Here is a 22,875-nt window from a genome sequence, read left to right on the forward strand (position 1 = left end):
GGCAGGGTGCCTGCAGAGTGGAGAGATAAATGAGAGGGGGGTGGGGGTGGGGAGAAAGTGGCATAGAGTACAATAGGTGATTGGGGGTGGGGATGGAGATGATAGGTCAGAGAGGAGGATGGGGGAAGGTAGCAAAGAGTACAATGGGTGAATGGGGGTGGGGATGAAGGTGATAGGTCAGAGAGGAGGGTGGAGTGGATAGGTGGAAAAGAAGATAGGCAGGTAGGACAGGTCATGAGGGCGGTGCTGAGCTGGAAGGTTGGAGCTGGGGTGAGGTGGGGGAAGGGAAAATGAGGAAACTGGTGAAATCCACATTGATACCCTGGGGTTGAAGTGTTCCGAGGAGGAAGATGAGGCATTCTTCCTCCAAGCGTCGGGTGGTGAGGGAGTGGCGGTGGAGGAGGCCCAGGACCTGCATGTCCTCAGCAGAGTGGGAGGGGAAGTTGAAATGTTGGGCCACAGGGTGGTGGGGTTGATTGGTGTGGGTGTCCCGGAGATGTTTCCTAAAACGCTCTGCTAGGAGGCGTCCAGTAGAGGAGACCGCATCGGGAGCAACGGACACAATAAATGATATTGGTGGATGTGCAGGTAAAACATTGATGGATGTGGAAGGCTCTTTTGGGGACCTTCTCAGAGAAGAAATTCTTCCTCATCTCAGTCTTAAATTGGTGCCTTTATTCTGCGTCTATGCCCTCTGGTCCTAGACCTTGCCCATGAGGGGAAACATCTTCTCAACATTCATTCTATCATGACCCTTAAGAATCTTACATGTTTCAATGAGATCATCTCTCACCCTGAAAAATTCCAATGAGTAGAATCCCAACCTGTTTAGCCTTTGTTCAGAAATAATCCCTCCACCCAGAGAATCATCTGAGCCTTTTAGATCAGCTCCCTTGATCAGGACTGAGTGCCGAACCATGAGGAATCCTCAAGGGAGTGCAGTGCCACCAGGCTCCTCTCATGGCAACTGCCCCACATGGCACTGATTCAATAATGGTCATGGCAGGATGAGATCATTAAGGGGCATTAATTGCTCACTTAAAGGTCTCAACTGAGCCAAGCTGGGATGGCCATCCAGAAGCTGTTCCAGAGTTAATTGGGGCACAGATGGGAAGATCCCCATCCATCACTCTCTTAATTAAATGCCTTCTCTTCCTCTAAATTCAACTCAAGCATTAAAAGATCATGAGGCCATCAGATACGGGAGCAGAATTAGGCCATTAGGCCATTGAGTCTTCTCCACCATTTGATATGTCTCTCAACCCTATGCTTCTCAACCCTTCTCCCCTTAACCCTTTATCGCCTTACTAACTAAGAACCTGACTATTTCTGTCTTAAAGTGACTTGGTCTCCACAACCCTCTGACGCAGTGATTTCCACAGAGTAACCACCTTCTGGCTGGAGAAATTCCTTCTCATCTCAGTTCGAAAGTGTTGCCCCTTCAGAATCTGTTCTTTGTAACTGTGGTGCTGTGTAAAATTTTACAATAAGCTTTTCTCATTCTGGCTTAACGAATATTGTTTTCTACATTTGCAATATACTGTACATAGAAAGCTGTACATTTTGGTCTATTCCATGCAAATTTCATTTATTCACCCTTTCCTGCTGATTTCAACTGTCCAGCAAACACCAAGATAACTTTCCATGCTACTAAAATGCCCATGACTTTTAAAAACTTTACATGTAGCAAAAACTCAAACTAATATTTCAAAGTAACTTGCTGATCAGCAGATACTTTTATTAAATTTCTTCTTATCAAAGTGAGTGAGACTAGGGTTGAAGCACATTTTCCTTTTGGCTTCCTTAAATCAAGTGCTCATGAGTAACGTAATGCAGAAAAAAGCCTGTTGTAAGTCTATTAATGATGTCCCTTTTCTACAAACTCAGAAAGTAGCACCCACCGCATCAAATTGGTGAATTCCATCTCCTTCACCAGCTATTCTGTGTCAGTCTGAGTCAGACAGCCATTTGCTCTGAATGCCATATCATAGCCAGTTTGTGTGGCAAAATTGTAGGCACCTCTGGGCTTTGAGTTCAAATCCATTAAGGTTTTTCATTTTCTATGCTGTTAGATGCCTGAGTGAAATGAGAATGGTTAGTTTTGACCATGTTCTTAACAGGTTCCACAGTGCAAAGTTGTTCATAATTAGCACCAGTTCCCAGTAGATTGCTGTCTCAATGAAAAAGGTCACAATGTGGCTCACATCAGTAATATTATTACGATGAAATATGGTTACGCTTTTGAGGTTGTAATTAAGGACATGGGGAATATTACTCGACATCAAATCCATGTTTGCACATTTGATCTTGGAATATTTTATGTTAATGCTAAGTGTAATAAATATTTAAAAACTGTTTCATTTCCTACTGCTTGATGAGGAAAGAAAATCCACTCAAATGAAAACAAAGAAAAACAAATGTTTTCTCATGTTCAAATTGTACTTGCTGTTGTCTATGCTAAATGATATCAAATTGATGCAGAGTGAAATATTAAGGAAAATGAAAAACATAAATAATAGAAACCCAAAAATCAAAAATATCCCAGAAACATGCAGCAGGTCACCCAGTGGTTATGGAAACAATGTACAAGATAGATGCCCTTCTTCAAGATACAAAAATAGAAAATTAAAGCCTTTTAAATGAATGTTGCACTAAGGGGGGCACAAGTCCAAGAATACAGAGAATAAAATTGGGCTGTTAACTGTTTAAAAATAAAAGCAGGAGATTGTTTAGATGATATACAAGATAAGCAACCAGGCAACAGAATATAAAGATGCAAAAGAAATAAGGTGATGCAAATAAACTAAGGGAACAAACAGGTTAACCAAGGAAACTGAAAATATAGAAAGTCTACAGATCCAGTTTAGCATCAAAACAGAAAAGCCAGACAGAAGTGATTGTGGCTGACAGCTTTTTCTGAAAGAAGAAATAACTTTCAACATATAAACCTCTCGCCATCCCTGAAGTAGGAGCTACTACTGGCACAGAAGTCCAAACTGCTTTTATGGAAGAGTTGTTCCCCTGGACCCCATAATGCAGCCCTGCTGTTTGGGTGGGAGGGGACAGTTATTCATAGAAAGCTATAAAATTCCATCAGAGTACATAGGGTAGCTGCAAGAAGCATTTTCTTAATGACTGGGGAGTCCAAACAGGGGCCATAGACTAATTAGGACCGAGTTAAGGAGATATTTCTTACCCAGAGATGGTGAGCCTGTAGAATTCACTACCACAAAAAGTATTCAGGGCCCAAACATTGTTTGATGTCGTGAAGGAATTGAACACAGCACTTGGGACTAAAGGGATCAAAGGATATGTGGGGGAAAGAGGGAACAGGCTATTAAGTTGGATGATCAGCCTTGATCATAATGAATGGCAGAGTTGGCTTGAAGGATTAACTGGCCCTTTCCTGCTCCTATTTCTATGTTTCTGTGTTACGTCTGCTGCTTAGTGTACTTTGAAGGGACATTGTAGGTCTGTTCATGATATCATCACTACATTGTTGTCTGCTTCCCCTTTAAACAAGTTACAGACAACTCCTACCAGAATGTTATGAATGAATTTGCCCAAGTGTCCCATAATACCAAAGCAATCAAATTAATACAAACAATTCAAGCCAGTCCCACACTTTATTAGGAACAAAATTACAATAATCTTCAATATTAAACATATTATTCCTAATTCTATTTGGGCCGTTGAGAATATGGTAATACTTGAGTCTGTTGTAAACTTACACAGTCACTCTCTCTGTGACTCGGCCTCTGAGTCTGGAAAGCCACTTTCTTCCTCTGTCTCTGGTTGGCCAGCTGGTCTCTGCCTTTTGCCATACTGGTCTCCTCGGGAGGCCTCAGACAATTCCAGAGATTCCAAGAGTGGTTCCAAGAGCGAGATTTGTAGATGAACTCTGATTTTATAACTTTTAGATGGTTTTCTGGAACTTTCTACAGTTCTGGCCAATCAGGGAAATATACTTAATAGTTTGAAATAAGAGTCAATCATTTAGATGGTAAGCTACTATCCATTTCTTTGTGTAGCAGGACCTGGTGCTTTTCTGTCTGGCCTCTGATTAGTGGATATGTTACTGGGGGTGTCCAGAATAATCTTGCCACTTCCTTTATGGTAATGGTATTACCACCTGGCTGCTGTGTTTGCAGTATTGTGGTGTGTAGGTTTTGTGATTTCAGAGTTTTACTTGGTCAATGTACCCAGCATCCCTTGCTGTTTGGCCAAGTTAGCAATCTATCCGTGTTTTAGCAGCCATGAGGCTGCTACATTATTGCAGTATGCAAGCTGAAGGGATAAAGAGCAGGTATTCCATCTTAACTAGGGATCACTTGATGAATGGCATGGTAAAGGAAGAATGCTGCTCCTTGTAACTCAATAAACAATTCAATATGATTCCAGGCACTTAGATCTGACTGTGAAATGCAATATTTCAATATCAAAGTAGCTGTAATAAGCATTTGTTGGATTCTTCAGTATTATGATATCAAACTCATTTCTTATGTAATAGGAGATAACACAAGTAACGTGGAATCTGATAAAATGCACTGTTGGAAGAAAGATCTGCATCATCAACTACAGTAGTGCCTTCTTGTTAAAGCCAGTTTTAAATTGTTTAAAAATGTTTTTTCTTCTGTGGTAAGCTGGCCAGTTGTTTGTTCCTGGCCCTCACAGGAGAAGGCTGAGACCGTTCTGGCAAGGATGCTGAAATATCCGTGCCTTGCGAACTGAGTAAGTACCAATCTTCATTCCACTACAACTCTCACAGTAACCCCATTGTCACTGTCATTCATTACACGCCACTTCTAACCACTGACCACGATGCTTTCTCTCTCGTGTCTTTCAGAAACCACCAGCATCTCTAGCACCTCGACGGTAAAAGGCCCGGCTCCCCCAGAAGCCACTTCCTCAACCTCGGAGGAACACAGTACCCAAGGCCACCCTGCCTGCCCTCTCTGACCTTTGGCAGTTCATATACCTGGCAAGAAGACACCCAGGGTGAGTAGGCCATCCAGATGCAAGCATCGCTGAGACAAAGGCTAAACTTCCTGACCCAATAGGCTCCACTGCTGACAGGCTCCCTCTAACCTGGCTGTCAATACTTCCTCTGATGAAGGAGCAGTGGTCTGAAAGCTTGTGATTTAAAATAAATCAGTTGGACTGTACGCTGGTGTCACATCACTTCTGACCTTGTCCACCCCATTCCAACACCGGCACCTCCACATCATGTCCTTTTAAAAGTAGGGTATTATAAATTACATAAATAGTTTAAATATAACCTCATTTGTAATGTATACAAGGTTAGAATAACATATCTTGATAACTAATCATATAAAAATTATCTTAGCATTTGATAGCAGCTACACAGACTGGAAATTTCAAACAAATGATTTGTACATTACATGATCTTAAAGGAATAATTTCCAAGGCCTTTACAAATCTTTTCTTTCCCAAATAACTATCTTATCTTCATATATATTAGTTTTATAAAACACTTTCTCCATGAGTAGCCTAAAAATGGACTGTACTCCCTACAATCAACGAACTGCCATTTCTATATTCTTTCTGAACAGGCGTATGTACATGTCAGATTAGCAAAAGCCCACTTGATTAAACATGCTCACTGCCAAAGGATTTTGCACTGAGTGATGCACAGGCATAGCAGTATTGGAGGAATCAGAAATAACATAGGAAGCTGAGGTTCCATCAAGCTTAAGGTAATGGAGCAGAAGTGGGCCTTTCAGCTCATCAAGTTTGCCCTATCATTCAATGAGGTCATGGCTGATCTAATCATCTACAACTCTACAATCCAGTCTTTTCCCGATAACCCTTGATTCTCTTACTGATTAAAAACCTGTCTTTCTATCTCAGCTTTAAATATATTGACCCAACCTCAACAGCCCTCTGTGGTAAAGAATTCCATAGATTCACTCTCTTCTAAGGAAGAAATTCCTCCTCACCAGTCTTAGTCTGAGATGATGCCCTCTAGTCCTGGACTCTCCCACAGGAGGAAACAACTTTTCTTCATCTACCCTGCCAGGTCCTCTAAGAATCTTGTATGTTTCAATAAGGTCACCTTTCGTTCTTCTTTATTCCAATGAGCACAAGCACAATCTACTCAATGTCTCCTCGTAAGACATAGATGAAGACTCCCAAATCCCTCTGTTCTGTAGCTTTTTGCAAACTCTCTCCATGTCAATAATACTCAGCTCCTCAATTCTTCTTGCCAAAGTGCAGTATCTCAAATTTCCACACATAATATTCTATCTGCCAAGTTTTGCCCACTCACTTAACCTGTCTACATCCCTCTGCTATCTCTTTGTGTCATCCTCACCACTTTCCACCTAATTTTATGTCATCCACAAACCTGCTATAGTGTACTCACTTTCCTCATCCACATCATTTATATATCGTAAGTAAGTGTTGCCCCAGCACTCGTCCCTGTGGCACACAATGACTTACGGGTTGTCATCCTGAAAATGCCAACCTTATCACAACTCTCTATCTTCTATCAGTTAGCCATTCCTCTAACCATGCTAATATACTACCCCTAATACGATAAGTAGTCTAATGTATGGCACTTTATTTGAAAATCCAAACATAGTATGTCTACTGCTTCCTCTTTATCTATCCTGCTTGGGCCAACTCAAAAGAATTTTGGTAAATTTGTCAGGCATGATGTCCCCTTCATGAAATTATGTTGACTCTGCTTGATTTTATGACATTTTTCTAAATGCTCTGCTTTTATATCCTTTAAAATAGACTCTAACATTTTCTCAATAACAGGTGTTAAGCTAACTGGCCCATAGTTACCTGTTTATTATCTCCTTCCTTTCCTAAATAATGAAGTTACATTGGCAGCTTTCCAATCCTCTGGAACTTTTCATCCATTATCTCCATAGCTATTTCCTTCAAAATCCTAAGGTACATCCCATCAGATCCGGGGACGTGTCAGTCTTTAGATGCCTTAGTTTCCAAAGCACTTTCCCTCTAGTGATAGCTGTTGTGTTTATTTCCTATCCTCCTTTTGCCCCTTGAATATTTAATAACTTTGCAATTCTATTAGTATCTTTTACTGTTAAGACTGATACAAAGTATTTGTTCAAATGTTTTACCATTTCTGGTTCCCCATTATTATTTTCCATTTACCATTTTCCCCAACCTCATTCCCTAAGGAGCTTTTATTGTCTTCCGTTTTGCTCTTTCTGGCTTCCATTGGCAGCAGTATAAGAAAGGAGCTATTCTGTTGAGATGGGTTTCACTTTGACTGTACATGGACCAGTGTCCTGGCGAATCAAATAAATATCACTGTAGAAAGGACTTTAAATTATTTTAGAGGTCGGGGAATGGTTTCTGAGAGAAGAAATATTGGTTTACCAAGTAGGAGGATGTGGTAGAATTCCAGGCTTGCTATTTGGATAACATTACCCAGAGTAGGACGGGAAGGGACAGAACATACAAATATATAAAATCAGCAGTGAATAGGCTGAAAAGAGGTAATAATGGTTAAAAAGGTAAAACTAGTGGCCTTTTACTTGAATGTGCATGGTATATAGAATGAAATAGATGAATTAACCACACAAATTCAGGTGTACAGATTAATGAGTATAATCTTATAGCCGTTGTAGAGCTATGGTTACAAGGTGATCAAAGCAGGGAACTAAATATTCAGGGGGATATGACTTGAGGAAAAGGACAGGCAAGAAGGAAAAGGCGGTGTGGTAGCATTGCTAGTAAAGGGGTAAAAAAGTATGATGGCAAGAAATCACCTTGAATCAGAAGCTGTAGAATCCACATGGATGGAGGTAAGAAATCAAAAAGGGAAAGAAAACATTGATAATAGTGATCCACAAGTGCCCCATAATAGTAGCTATATGATGTGACAAAGAATAAATCAGGAGATAATGAGGGCATATAGCAAAGGCAGACAATAATCACAAGTGACTTTAATCTTCATGTAGGTTGGGATAGTCAGATTGGCAGAGGAAGCCTTGGGAAAGTATTCATAGGGTGTATTTGAGGCAGTTTCCTGCAACAATATATGTTGGATTCAACCAGGGATCAGGCTATTTTGGATCTGGTGATTTGTAGTGAGGTAAGTTTAATAAATTATGTCAGAATAAAAGATCCCTTTAGAAATAGTGACCAAAGCATGTTAGAATTTAGCATTCAGTTTGAGAGAGAGAAACTTGGGTCAGAAGGAGTAATTACAAAGGGAATGTCATCGGTATCAATGTGGATGACAACTACTGGATCCCGTCTTCCCCTGCAAAGTCTTCCTCAGCCTGAGGAGATGTCCTTAACCCTGGCACTGGACAGGCACTCCCACTCACAACTGTAGAGAACAGTATCTATCCCTTAACTATAGTGTTCCCCACCACAAATATACTCTTATTTACTTCCCCCCACTAGAATGGCTCCCTGTGCCAAGGTGCTGTGGTCAATCCATTCATCTCCTCTGCAGTTCCACTCTCATTTGCTCAGCTTGGAAGGATCTTGTAACTGTTGGTCAATCATCAGGGTGGAAGCTCCTCAATTTTAATCCCGGATCCTCATACCAGCCTTACCTGTGGTCATACCCTGTTGTGTCTGATCAAGAATAATTTTGAATGACCTAATCCAAAGTGTGTGACCACCCTGTGGAGCAAAGTGTCCAGGTAACTTTCCCCTTCTCTGATGTGGTACAAAGTCTGCAGCTCCTGAACAGGGAGGTGAAAGCCTAATTATATTATCGCTAGACTGTTAATCCAGAGACCACGTTATGTTCCAGGAATCCGGGCAGAATTTAATTTAAAAATTCTAGAATGGTGATCATGACAACATTGTTGAAAAAACTCATCTGGTTCATTAATGTCCTTTAGGGAAGGTAATCTGTCATCATTACCTGGTCTGGCCTATGTATGTTTCCAAACCCAGAGCAATGTGGTTGACTCTTAACTGCCCTCTGGGCAATTAAGGATGGGCAATAAATGTTGGCCTAACCAGCGATGCCCATACCCCATGAATGAATTTAAAAAACCTCAGATCTAAAGTTCTTCAAACTTCAAACACTATAGCTGTGTTTGCTCCGGATCACATTGTTGTCTGGCGGCCTCCACATGTTCTAGCAGCAACACATCAACCATCCTGCCATCACTTTCATATTTAATTTAACTTATCAGTTAATTACTTGAGATTCCCTACCTTTTACACTTTGGTGTACTGATATATCGTTTTTATTAAAAACAAATCATAGGAAAATAAATCACTAGGTGTATCAAGTTAATATGTAAGGACTATATTTAAGGAAATAAAGAAGAAAATTTTGGGACAACTGAACATACATTGAGGACGTGACTTTGACTTTCACAATGAGAAAGTTTCACCAGACCTACTCACTAGTCAGTTTTTTTTCCATGCGTGCACATCATGCTGTGTTCCATGACCTCACTTTGCTGCTGGTCTCACTGCAGATTGGCCTCTCAATCTACACCTTTCATCTTCTCCCACTCATCTTTTGCTCTGCAAAGTTTACTTCTTGCAGTAAACCCTAGTTTAAGCACCTCTGCCCAACTTTGCACCAAATATCAAGTAATAGTGGATGACCACAACACTGTTGTCAATTGTCAGGAAAAAAAACCTCACTACTTTAGGCAAGGAAATCTGCCATCCTTACCTGTTCTGGCCTACACGTGACTCCAGACCCACAGCAATGTGATTGCCTCTTACCTGTGGGTAACTAGGGATGGGCAAAATGCTGGCCAAGCCACTGATATCTACTTCCCATGAATGAATTTTTTTAAAAAGTCAGAATTCTCTTGGCCTTTGCCTCACTCTGCTGCAGTCCCACACTAACTATGCTCCTTATAAACCATGTGGTGAGTATCTTTTCTCGACAAGACAAATACAGTTAGGTGTTTCAATTCTAACATCCAGAATCAGGCAATTCCCTCTCTTACTTCAGCTATTTTAATCTGATTTTAGAATCAAGAATGATAGACTCCCTACGAAGTGGAAGCAGGCCATTCAGCCCATTGAATCACACTGACCCTCTGAAGAGCATCCAATGCAAAACCACTATCCTACCATAGCCTAGCTCTGTAATCCTGCTTTTCCCATGGCTAATCCAACTAGTGGGCAATTTAGTATGGTCAATCCACTTAACTTATACATCTTTGGACTGTGTGAGGAAACTAGAGCACCTGGAGAAAACCCACGCAGACAGAGAATGTGCAAAATCCAGACAGTCGCCCAAGGGTGGAATTGAATCCCTGGAGCTGTGAGTCAGCACTGAGCCACCATACCAATCCAAACTTGGACACTGAAAGGACATATCAGCTGGGTTTCCATTTTGAATCAATTTCCAATAGCCATTGATAAGTAATTCACTCAGCCTTCATCTCACTCCACTGAGGTGCCACATTGCTGCTTCCCCACACTATCCATGCTCATCACAAATCACTGGAGTCAATTTCTAGCTCCACAGCTAGAAGTGCAAAGCACTCAGTTGAACACAACAAGGACCATTGGTGTGATGCTCTGTGACAGCTGGAGAAGTTGTTGCAGCAGGGCTCACAGCTATAATAGCTGTGACAGATTCAACACAATATAAAGTTATCCAGAGTCAGTAACAGCATAAAAAATCTTTGTATCTGTACCCCACTAATATGGAGGCCTTCAGATCAGTATGCCCAAATTGGATGTTTTGAACACTGGCCTTTGGATCTTGAGAGATAAATGTTTGGCATATGGGTCTTTTTAGATTCATTAGTCAACATGTCTAACGACAGCAAAACAGCAATTGATCAAGTCACTAAAATATTGATCAGTTAAATGTAGGGAAAGTGGATATGCTTAAATCACACTATATCTCTGCATATATCTGCTCATTGAGACACAGGAAAACAGTCAAGTTCTAGGGTGGTTTCATGATTCATGATCTGATATGATGCAATTCCTGACAATCTGTAACTACTGTGAAATAATGCTTATGTTAGTTCCTGTAACATATGAATGAGACACAGATTCTATTTTCTTCCACAATTTGTATCTACTTACACATACTATAATGACAAACACTTGTGATTCTGAGCTCAAGATTCACAATCCAATGTACTGTAACATTCTTCCCTCAACAAGTCCTGCTGCTAGTGTACTCAGTGACATGGCCACTGAGACCTTATACCATTAGGTCACACGCCATGATGCAGTGATGTCATTATGTCCCTTAAAGAGATATTGCATATCTGCTGTGAGACATAACAAAACAGACTTTAGTGGCAGGAAAATGGAAATTAATTAAGGAACAATTGAACATGGTAATGGAGAGAGGGAGCTTTAGATTTCTTTTGTGTGAATTAAATAAGATGAACCCAATAGTTCTCCTAATTCATAGGTATTTTATGAACAAGCAGTTGCTTCTTGTAATGAAAAAGAATGTGTTTGAACATTTAATAAGTGATGGACAGATTTTTGATTCAATCGGAAGTGGAGAAAATTGGTCCCAGATGAAATTAGACTTGATGCTAAGGCCAAATACAAATAGTATTTAAGCAGATTCTGCAAATTATAAACAGGCTGTTTTTGTTCCTCCATTCTTATGGTTTTGAATTTATGACATTTTTTTAGTCAGAAAAGCAGCTCTTTAACAAATACATTTCCGCAGCTTCAAGACATAAGTTAGGAAGAAACTATTTCATTGTGATATTTGTGGCTATTGTATTCTTTACATAAAAGTACCTTGAGTCTTTTCAGAATATTTAAGTATCTGTTACATTGTGTTTTTAGAATTCTCACAAAAATCTCAATTTGTGTATTTTTTTATAAAAGCGTAGAATGGCTACATCACAGAAGAAAGCCATTTGACCATTGCATCCCTGCTGATTGTCTGCAGGAGCACTTAACTAGTTTCATTACCTTGCTCTTATGTTCTCTCTTCAGATAGTTCTCCATTTTCATTTGAAAGCCATGCCTGTAATCTGCTTCCATAACACGCTGGCACTTTATTCCAAATCCTAACTGCTTGCAACAGAAAAATGTATTTTCCATGTAAAACATTTAGTTCTTTGCCATTCACCATAAAATGGGAGTTCTCTAGATTTCCAACCTTTGTCAATAGGAATGGTTTTCCCAATCAACACTGTTCAGAACTCTCATGATTTTAAACATTTTTTTCAAATTGTTTCTTAACTTTTACTGAAATGAACAGTCCCATCTTCTCCAATCTATCCACATTACTGAAGTCCTTTATCTCTAATACCTTTATCATAATATTTTTCTGTACCCTCTCTATTGCCTACACAACTTCCTAAGGTTGTATCTAGGTTTGGACACAATACTCCACTTAAGATTGAATCAATGTTGTTTGGAGTGTTACTTGTTACTTGTTTATATAACCACCTCTGGGTCCATATAAACTTTGTCAGCATAACAGGTTGTTGATATTACTGATCCAAGATGGTGGTGAACCACATGATATATATGATATATATATTAGTGCATGCATTATTGATGTTGTGTGCCGCTTGACAATAGATTATTTTATCGACCTCTTGCGACTGTGCATATCACTGATTAGAAGATAGTGAGGACTGCAGATGCTGGAGAGTCAGAGTAGATAAAGTGTGGCGCAGGAAAAACACAGCAGGTCAGGCAGCATCTGAGGAACAAGGGGGGTCTTGCCAAAATAGCGACTCTGCTGCTCCTCAACTGCTACCTGACCTGCTGTGCTTTTTCCAGCACCAAACTTTATCGACTCTGTATCACTGATTACCAATTTTGAAAGAAACACAAATGACAATTGCAAAATCCTAAAACTTATTTTTCTTTGTAGATCTACGCATGATCAAAATACAAGCAATAGAATATATAATCTAAAACACCGGTTAGCAAAGTCATCATCAGATAGTTTTGAAAATAGTTTTCAATGGTAGTTGCTTCATGCTTGACAAATGTTCCTTGTGTCCAAGACTGAAAAGCCAGTCCAGTAACTTCACTGTATTTTTTGTTTATATAGGTGGCCTGTTGAAATAGCTGCCCATTGAGTCTAACTTCTTGGATACTTCAGGACTGGTAGCATGTGGCTTTTCAGCTTCTGTTTGATGCCTCCTTAGAATCTTCTGTCTTTCTAATGACTTCCACAATAGCATCGTCATCCATTGGTGTGACACGAGGTTGAATATCATCATCAGCAAAAGCTGTAGCCATTGTAACCATGTTATCACTTTAAAAAGGTTATTTTGTCCTGAGCTTTTTTTGAAATTAAGTTGTGCAGGCAGAGGTGCCAAAGTGGCTTTAGGAGCTATCCTAATTCAATAGTTTAAGAGGCCGTTCGGTTTTCTCGGTTGTTTTTGAACTGTAGTGGTAGAAGTTGTTTGAAGTCCCAGAAGAGTTGGAGCTTCAGTAAATGATTCCTAACTGTGACTTTCTCTGAGATCTCTCTTGATGTTGAAAGACATGTAAGAATCTGTGTCTGAATTTGCCTTTTTGCCAAAGGGTGTGTTTGTGGGATGTTACGATATTGGAACAGTTAATTAGTACTAGTTACTATATGTATTATTCAGTTAAGTTTTCCAATAGCTAAGTTATTCTAAATTACTCTTTCTTTTGTTTGTGTTTTAACTATAGTGTTTTAATAAATTGTGTTTTGCTTAATGTCAGTTGATTTGACCAGTTGCATCACATCTGGAACATTCATTTCACATCGACCTTTAAAATAAGAAAAAAAATTTGGGTGTCAGCTACCTTCTGAAAATATTTAGAGGGGTCTAGTCTGGACCATAACACCATCAAATGTCCTCCCTTTTCTAATCCAAAGTTTGAGAAGAGTTCAGAATCAGCATTGTCTTCCATGACATTACCTGGTGAAAATCCATTGAAGCTTTGATTATTAGCTTCAAACTAAGTTGTACACATGAAACAATACCAAATAATTTCCTGCGTTCCAACAGCCCAGGCTTTCTTCAGGATGTTCATGCTTGAATCAAGTCTATGTTGAAGTTTCCACCAGATCCCAGACAGGCGATTTTCTTATAGGCAAGTATCTTGTGGTTAAAAACATTTTAAATTTCTAATTATATCTTAGTCCATTGGCTGAGTAATTGAAGTTCAATTGGGTGGGAGAAAAACCCACAATACGACTTTTAATTCTTGACTATTAGGATGAGCAGAGCAATGATCCACGATTAATGGGACATTGTGTTTCTGGAATTGCTCGTGGCAGTAAAGTTACTGAATCCACGAAGTAAAAATTATTAATGTCATAGGCCTTTTGGTTTTCTTCATAACTGACTGACAAATGGTTGATGCAGTTCATGTACCTTGGGCTTTTTGAACTTGCTAATCGGTAAAAAGGCATTTGTTTTAGTTCTGGATATGCTTGCAGCAACAAGAAGTGATATTTGATCTTTGAGTTGTTTACTCCCAATTGCAGCTTGTCCAAGAGCACAGTAGGATTACCTGGTATGCACATGTAGAAGAGGGCAGTTTCAGCCCTATTAAAGATATCTCTGACATTATCTTTTTGAATAAGTTTTTTAACATGCTTATGCCAGTCATCTAGATTCCGCAGATGAACCTACCTCACAAATCCACTTGTAGACCAAGTTATATCTCAATTTAAACTGCAAAATCCAGCCCTTGCCAGGAGTAAAGTTGTCTGTATCCATTTTCTTTGCAAAACTTCCAACTTTCTCCATAACATCTTCTTTAGTCAATGCTATTCTTGGTTTGGCTTCAACTGTTTCATTATACCAGGTCCAGTTTTTTTTTTATGCGTTGCATCTTTTTGGTGTTAATATTCCACTCTCACTTTCTTCTTTAATTTTCTCAGCATTCGTTATTGTACCACTCAATGTATTATATCTGACAATCAATTCAGCTTGAATTTATTGGCCTGTTCTTCCATCTTCGAGTGCCTTCGATGCCCTATGCTTGGATTTAAGTGCTTTAAAGTTAAATGTTCGCCACAATTAGCCATGATTTTGACAGCAAATAACCAAAAAGTGTGCTTCCTCTAGCAACAGTGTGTACATCTGTCTTAATAGAATGTGCCTTTTTCTAAATCACATTATTTTATTTGAAACACTAAACTCCAATGTCATTGTTTCAAATTTAAGATACTCAGATTGAAACAAAGACAGCCTGTCAACTCATCAGGTTACCACTCTACGTTGACATTGGGATAGCAAGATCTGAATTGCAAATGCACAAGAAAAGTGGATCTGGTCAACAAAGGCGCAATGTTAACTTATTGGGGTAGAAATAAGTGGAGAGCCCTGTAAAAGTTTTATCATAACTTCCTAACCATGTTGCTCTATGCCTCTATTTATAAAGCCCAGGATTCTGAATGTCTTACTTTTGTGTTCTCAACCTTCTTTATCATCTTCAATGATTTGAGCACATACACCTCAAGATCCCTCTGCAACTATACCCTTTGTGGAACAGTATCCTTTACTTTACAGGTCAACCTTACCTCTGTCAGCCCACAGAAGATATCACTTCAAACTCTCTGTATTAAATTTTATCTGACTCTTGCTACCTATTTCTCCAATCGTTCTAAGTCAACTACAAGTCATTTACTATTCTCACAGTTCTCAATACTTTCAAGAATTCATACTTCTTCATATTGCAAATCTCTTAAACACTTGTTTGATCTGCATTACAACTGTACTCCAAAAATAGTGCACATGGCGTTCCAACTCCTATGCTCAATGCATTGACCAATGAAGGCAAGCCGGCCAATGCTTTCTTCACTACTCTGTCTACCTGTGATGCTCTTCCAAGGAACTATATATCAGCATCCCTAGGTCTCTTTGTTTGACAATACTCTCAGGGCCCTACCATTAACTTTGTAAGTTCTGCCCTGGTTTGCCTTACCGAAATGCAACATTTCACATTTTGTTTAAATTATACTCCATTTGCCACTCCTCAGCTCATTGGCCCAGTTGATCAAGAGCTCATTGTACTCTTAAATAACTTTCTTCACTGTCCACTATTCCATTAACTTTGGTGTCATTGGCAAGCTACTAGCTGTGCCTCCTACATTCTCATCCAAATCATTTGTATGACTGAAAGCAATGCCCTCGGATTATCAGCTTGATGCACAAGCATAGGCTTAAATTGGCAATCACCAGCAGCATTACCAGAACGCAATAGAGTCTACCTAGCTTTAGCAGATTTATACCCTGGAATAGATTTCTCCTCCTTCGCAATGTACATTTGTCAGGGTATCTTCTTACCAAATAGCCCCATCTCATCAAAGTTGAACATTTATTCAGGATATACTCAGCCCCTACTGAATTATTTCAGCCAAAGCATCAAGACATTCACTTGCTGCATCAAGATTAGCATAGGCAGCTTTTCTTTGTATTTTAATCTATTAAACCTACCTCAGTTAGCAACAAAACCTTTACTATCACTTTCACTACCACACTTAGACTTTAAGTTTATGCACAGGCTTTTTGTTTTTCTTGAATAAACATTAATGCTAATCCTCAAGACAAACAATTAATAGGTTTTCCATTTATAAACACAAATCCACTCCTTTGCTTAGTAGTTACTGTAGTCTTCACCAATACAAAGCCCTTTACTATTCCAGAATATGTGCATTATCTTTTAGAATAGTTCCAACTGTGGAACAGCTAAGGCCTATTTCTTTTTCAAAGTTCGTTGACATTTTGCCTTTTACAGATTGTTTGATTATGTGAACTGTCATCTCCATTTTGATGAGACCATAAGAAATAGAGCAGAATTAGGCTATTTGGGCAATCAAGTTTGCTCTGCCATTCAATCATGGTGAATATGTTCCTTACCCTTTTCTCCTGCCTTCTCTGATTCTCCTAGTAATCATGAGCCTATCTGTTTAATTGAGCCTCCACAGCCCTCTGCAGCAATAAGTTCACCACCTTCTGGCTGAAGAAATTCTTCCTCATCTCAGTTCTGAGGGTTGTTCTGGACTTTGAAAGAATAGTGGCCTTGAAATTATGCTAGTCAGTAAATATTTCACACAATTATTTGAAACAGTTTAATACTTCCACTAAAATAGTAGAAATTAAAACAGAAAATGCAGTAAATTCTCAGCAGATCAAGCAACATATTGTAGAGAGAAAAGAGAGTTAACATTTCAGATTGAGAAGAGGTCATCTCAACCTGAAACATTAACAATGTTTCTCTCCATTGATGCTGCCTGATCTTTTGAGTATTTCCGGCATTTTCTGTTTTCATTTTTAGATTTCCACTACTTGCAATATTTTGCTGTGTAAATGTTTTTACACTTGTAATCAGCTGCCATTTCTGAGCCAGTTTCTCTAATCCATTTCCCCATCTAGTAAATGAAATATGGAAAATTGCTCGCGATTGTGTTAAACCCGCAGTGTTACCGGGAACAATACTTGTATGGTTTTCTTTTTTGCATGTGCACAGAAGTTGTGATATTCAGGATTACTGGCAGGGGTCTGGATTTCTTTGATTATTTTTTCACTCAAGCTTTAACAAAACAATTACATGAAAGGTGATCAAAATGCTAATAGGAAGTCATTGAAGCTGTTTCCCTGAAGACTAAAACACTAAGCCATTTGCCAGCCAATCTTGATAATCAATAATATATCCCACACTAACTATTCTGGGAGAGCTCTGGTTCTGGGTGTTCATCAGGAGGTGTCTTGAATAAGCCCCTCTGAGCTTAGAACTGAAGGAGATTAAAAATAATACAAAAATGCAAACGGATAGTCAGTTTTTTAAACAATAAATTGCTGGAGAAAGCTATTATCACTAACTAAAAGAGGGTTATTAAAATTGATATTGGACAGGGCCTGAAAACTGCAATGTGCATTTAACCCACTCTATTTGCTTCAGATTCTGGCAACATATGAATCTCAGGCTGCCTGCTGATATGCACAATTGTTAAAACATGCCACTGATTAGCTGCATGCTTCAGTAGGTGGCCCAAGTTTATGCACCATTAAAATTACTTACAATTAACCTTTTTCAAGTAGAGCTGCATTCTGGTTAGAGTAGATGCTAGAACTAGCTGCAGAAGGGAGAGGGAACAAAAAAGAACACTAAATGCTGGAGCAACAAAGTTTTTTAGCCTTGAGGCTAAGATTAAGTACGACATACATTTGCTCAATTTGAGTCTTCTCTACTTTTTATTTTTGGCTGAATCTCACTACTGGCATTAATCTGACACTCCAATGTCCCATTGAGCTTAACAGTAATTGGTGAACATTTACACTGGTTCACTCCTAACACCAGTTCCCTAATGACTTGATAGTCATAATGGCCGGAATCAACGCCCGAGTCAGGAAAAGGCAAGCCAGAAGATGTCAGGTGTAAGATGTAACAGCTGTTTCTGTATGTGGTGTAGGTTTAATCCATACCACTTTCCTGTTCTACATCAGAGCACTCTTCCACCTTATCTGGAGATCAGAAATGAGCAATGTCTGCAGGGACGTAACGTATAAATCTCCAGGTAACATTTATGGACGTGATCAAATTTACAGCAAGTGGCGGGGTTGTTCTGGGCCTGTGTGTGCCACTGATGTCATTGTGGAAGCAAACTGGCATAGAAAATCAGGAGCTGAATTATACAACAACTTTTTTTACAATACACTGAACCATTGTTTTATAATTTTATAATTACATTGAGGTGTAGTCGCCAGTTACTTGTTAAATTAGAAGAATAAGAGAAAAAAACTTTTAAAATGTTGTTCTTGCATCCAAAAGAACCAGTTTAATTTTTTTAAATTCACCTTGAAGGTTTCAAGCAAGTTTAATTTGTGAAATCTTCCAGTGTTGATTAAGTCAACCTAGCAGTTTTGAGTTCGATGTTTTAAATCAATGCACAAGATTATGGAACTTAACTCATGCCAAATATAATGTGCTATAAACTTCACATTCTGTGCATGGCTTAAGCTGATTTATAGGTGAATTGTGCTGAGGTAAACAGTAAAAATCAATTAAATTCTCCCCAAAAATATTTAGACTACTTTTAGGATTGATTTGTGTCACTGGATCCAAGAGGATATTTAAAGTAAAATTTAAATAACTCAGAATTAATAACAATATATTCACATATACTGCAATGTTAAATGATAAACATTGATAAAATAGTATGAATAAGATTTCACAAAATGCTTACAATCTTAGGTAATTGCTTTAATTCAGTGTTGATTAATCTTAGATATCTGTACTTGCTACCACAACCAATCCCGAAGTGGGTTTCTCCAATTTGTTACATTTCCAGATGGGATATACCAGATCATTAACTCCCAGATGAGGAACAATTACCTGGCTCCCCTTCTTTATTCTGTGGTTGGCCGCAACAGAGTTAATTTAGAATCATAGAGTCATAGAGATGTACAGCATGGAAACAGACCCTTTCGGTCCAACCTGTCCATGCCGATCAGATATCCCAACCCAATCTAGTCCCACCTGCCAGCACTCGGCCCATATCCCTCCAAACCCTTCCTATTCATATACCCATCCAAATGCCCTTAAATGTTGCAATTGTACCAGCCTCCACCACATCCTCTGGCAGCTCATTCCATACACGTACCACCCTCTGCGTGAAAATGTTGCCCCTTAGATCTCTTTTATATCTTTCCCCTCTCACCCTAAACCTATGCCCTCTAGTTCTGGACTCCCCCATCCCAGGGAAAAGACTTTGTCTATAAACCCTATCCAAGCCCCTCATAATTTTATAAACCTCTGTAAGGTCACCCCTCAGTCTCTGACACTCCAGGGAAAACAGTCCCAGCCTGTTCAGCCTCTCACTGTAGCTCAGATCCTCCAACACGGGCAACACCCTTATAAATCTTTTCTGAACCCTTTGAAGTTTCACAATATCTTTCCGATAGGAAGGAGACCAGAATTGCACGCAATATTCCAACAGTGGCCAAACCAATGTCCTGTACAGCCGCAACATGACCTCACAACTCCTGTACTCAATACTCTGACCAATAAAGGAAAGCATACCAAATGCCTTCTTCACTATCCTATCTACCTGCGACTCCAATTTCAAGGAGCTATGAACCTGCACTCCAAGGTCTCTTTGTTCAGCAACATTCCCTAGGACCTTACCATTAAATGTATAAGTCCAGCTAAGATTTGCTGTCCCAAAATGCAGCACCTCGCATTTATCTAAATTAAACTCCATCTGCCACTTCTCAGCCCATTGGCCCATCTGGTCCAGATCCTGTTATAATCTAAGGTAAACCTCTTTGCTGTCCACTACACCTCCAATTTTGGTGTCATTTGCAAACTTACTAACTGTACCTCTTATGCTCACATCCAAATCATTTATGTAAATGACAAAAAGTAGAGGACCCAGCACCGATCCTTGTGGCACTCCACTGGTCACAGGCCTCCAGTCTGAAAAACAACCCTCCACCACCGCCCTCTGTGTTCTACCTTTGAGCCAGTTTTGTATCCAAATGGCTAGTTCTCCCTGTATTCCATGAGATCTAACCTTGCTAATCACTCTCCCATGGGGAACCCTGTCGAACACCTTACTGAAGTCCATATAGATCACATCTACTGCTCTGCCCTCATCAACCTTCTTTGTTACTTCTTCAAAAAACTCAATGAAGTTTGTGAGACATGATTTCCCACGCACAAAGCTATGTTGACTATCCCGAATCAGTCCTTGCCTTTCCAAATACATGTACATCCTGACCCTCATGATTCCCTCCAAAAACTTGCCCACTACTGAGGTCAGGCTCACCGATCTATAGTTCCCTGGCTTGTCTTTACCGCCCTTCTTAAACAGTGGCACCACGTTTGCCAACCTCCAGTCTTCTGGCACCTCACCTGTGACTATCGATGATACAAATATCTCAGCAAGAGGCCCAGCAATCGCTTCTCTAGCTTCCCACAGAGTTCTCGGGTACACCTGATCAGGTGCTGGGGATTTACCCACCTTTAACCATTTCAAAACATTTAGCACTTCCTCCTCTGTAATCTGGACGTTTTGCAAGATGTCACCATCTATTTCCCTACAATCTATATCTTCCATATCCTTTTCCACAGTAAATACTGATGCAAAATATTCATTTAGTATCTCCCCCATTTTCTGTGGCTCCACACAAAGGCCGCCTTGCTGATCTTTGAGGGGCCCTATTCTCTCCCTAGTTACCCTTTTGTCCTTAATATATTTGTAAAAACCCTTTGGATTCTCCTTAATTCTATTTGCCAAAGCTATCTCATGTCCCCTTTTTGCCCTCCTGATTTCCCTCTTAAGTATACTCCTACTTTCTTTATACTCTTCTAAGGATTCACTCAATCTATCCTGTCTATACCTTACATGTGCTTCCTTCTTTTCTTAACCAAACCCTCAATTTCTTTAGTCATCCAGCATTCCCTATACCTACCAGCCTTCCCTTTCACCCTGACAGGAATATACTTTCTCTGGATTCTTGTTATCTCATTTCTGAAGGCTTCCCATTTTCCAGCCATCCCTTTACCTGCAAAAATCTGCCTCCAATCAGCTTTTGACAGTTCTTACCTAATACCGTCAAAATTGGCCTTTCTACAGTTTAGAACTTCAACTTTTAGATCTGGTCTATCCTTTTCCATCACTATTTAAAAGGATCCCTTCCCTGGGTGGATACCTTTCTCCCAAACCAAATAAGTTTATGCTTTAAAAGGAAACAATTTAGCCAGGTTTTCTTAAACTAACAATAGAATGAGTTTATTATTTACAAAATTGAAGAAAAATAGCTCAACACACAGATTAAGAAGAAAAAAATTGGTTCAATAAGATACACTTTTCTTAAAAAAAGAGCTATATGGATCAGTCTCTGAGCTGTTTGTGAAGAGTTGAGAATAGAACATTGTGGCTGTTATATTGCATGGTATCCATAGTGTTGACATTGGTAGGTAGACCGTTGATTTCCAGATTATTGGCTTTGAAGGTGCATAGAAATTTTTTTTGTCCTGATCCCTTTCAATCATGGCTGGCTGTTTGTACTCAGACTGAGAGCCTGTATTTTTCCCTTTCTTTACCGACAATGAAGGTGTGTATAATGGCTGTTCAGAAACTTAGTCAACTTCGCAACACGTTAGTGCACACATTGGCATGTTAAATCGCTAACAGATAGAGCAGGGGTTGCAATCATTTTTAACCTGATTTCTTTATATTCTCAGAAGGGTAACACACAAACACATCTGGAGGAGATGGTTTCCTGCTCAGAGATGGTGACAGAAGCAGGCATCATACCCTTGCTATTTCTTCCTTTTTCGTCTTTCTGTTTGAAGATTCCCTGATTCCACAGATGTGACACGTGTCCATACATGACTTTGCCAAACAGTCATTGAATTTAGATGCATGATCATTTTGGCCAAAGCAAATCTCTTTTTAAAAACACATTGAAATTAAAGATCCAAATGTGCATAAATACTTCAGAGTTCTGATCGGTCATCATGACAATACACATATGTTAATAACAACTTAAAAAGCCAAATTATTAACATCTAATGGATAGTGCATCTGTATTGTAGACTGAATTGGTACAACTACAATTTTCAGGGCAGAGTGTTTGATAATTGATTTTGTACTTGGTCTAATAAAGAAAAGCTGAGTATTGATTAAAATACATGCTCACTACTCTCTAAATACTGGTGTTTTTATTATACATCAAGATATATCATGCCAAGATTTTTTCTAACATTATGATACTTGTAAAGAAATTTCAAAAGTGGAAGACCAAGTCTTCCAGCTAGATTTGACATGGTTGGAAGAATAAGTAGGAATCCCATGTTGTTATTACAGTAGTTATGTTCCCCTTGCATTAATCTAATGCAAAGACCACATTACATGGCCCTTAAGACAAGTGCTTAAAATCCTTATATTTATAATCTATCTCAGATGGTACTTCAATATCCATTCAATTATGTAAT

General features: G+C 39.2%; 1 long non-coding RNA gene across 1 annotated transcript in view; it reads left to right on the forward strand.

Moving 5' to 3' along the window:
* The window catches only part of LOC148149133 (uncharacterized), a 63,803-nt gene extending 58,896 nt beyond the window's left edge, over positions 1-4,907 (forward strand). The window contains exons 6-7 of the long non-coding RNA XR_015758034.1: positions 4,511-4,731; positions 4,847-4,907. This is a non-coding gene — a long non-coding RNA (uncharacterized LOC148149133). The remainder of the gene's footprint in view (positions 1-4,510; positions 4,732-4,846) is intronic.
* The last annotated feature ends 17,968 nt before the right edge of the window (positions 4,908-22,875 follow it).

Source organism: Chiloscyllium plagiosum, unplaced genomic scaffold (assembly GCF_037043375.1).
Source record: "Chiloscyllium plagiosum isolate Xiang-an unplaced genomic scaffold, Cpla_swu_hap1 HiC_scaffold_9, whole genome shotgun sequence".
Classification (NCBI taxonomy): Eukaryota; Metazoa; Chordata; class Chondrichthyes; order Orectolobiformes; family Hemiscylliidae; genus Chiloscyllium; species Chiloscyllium plagiosum.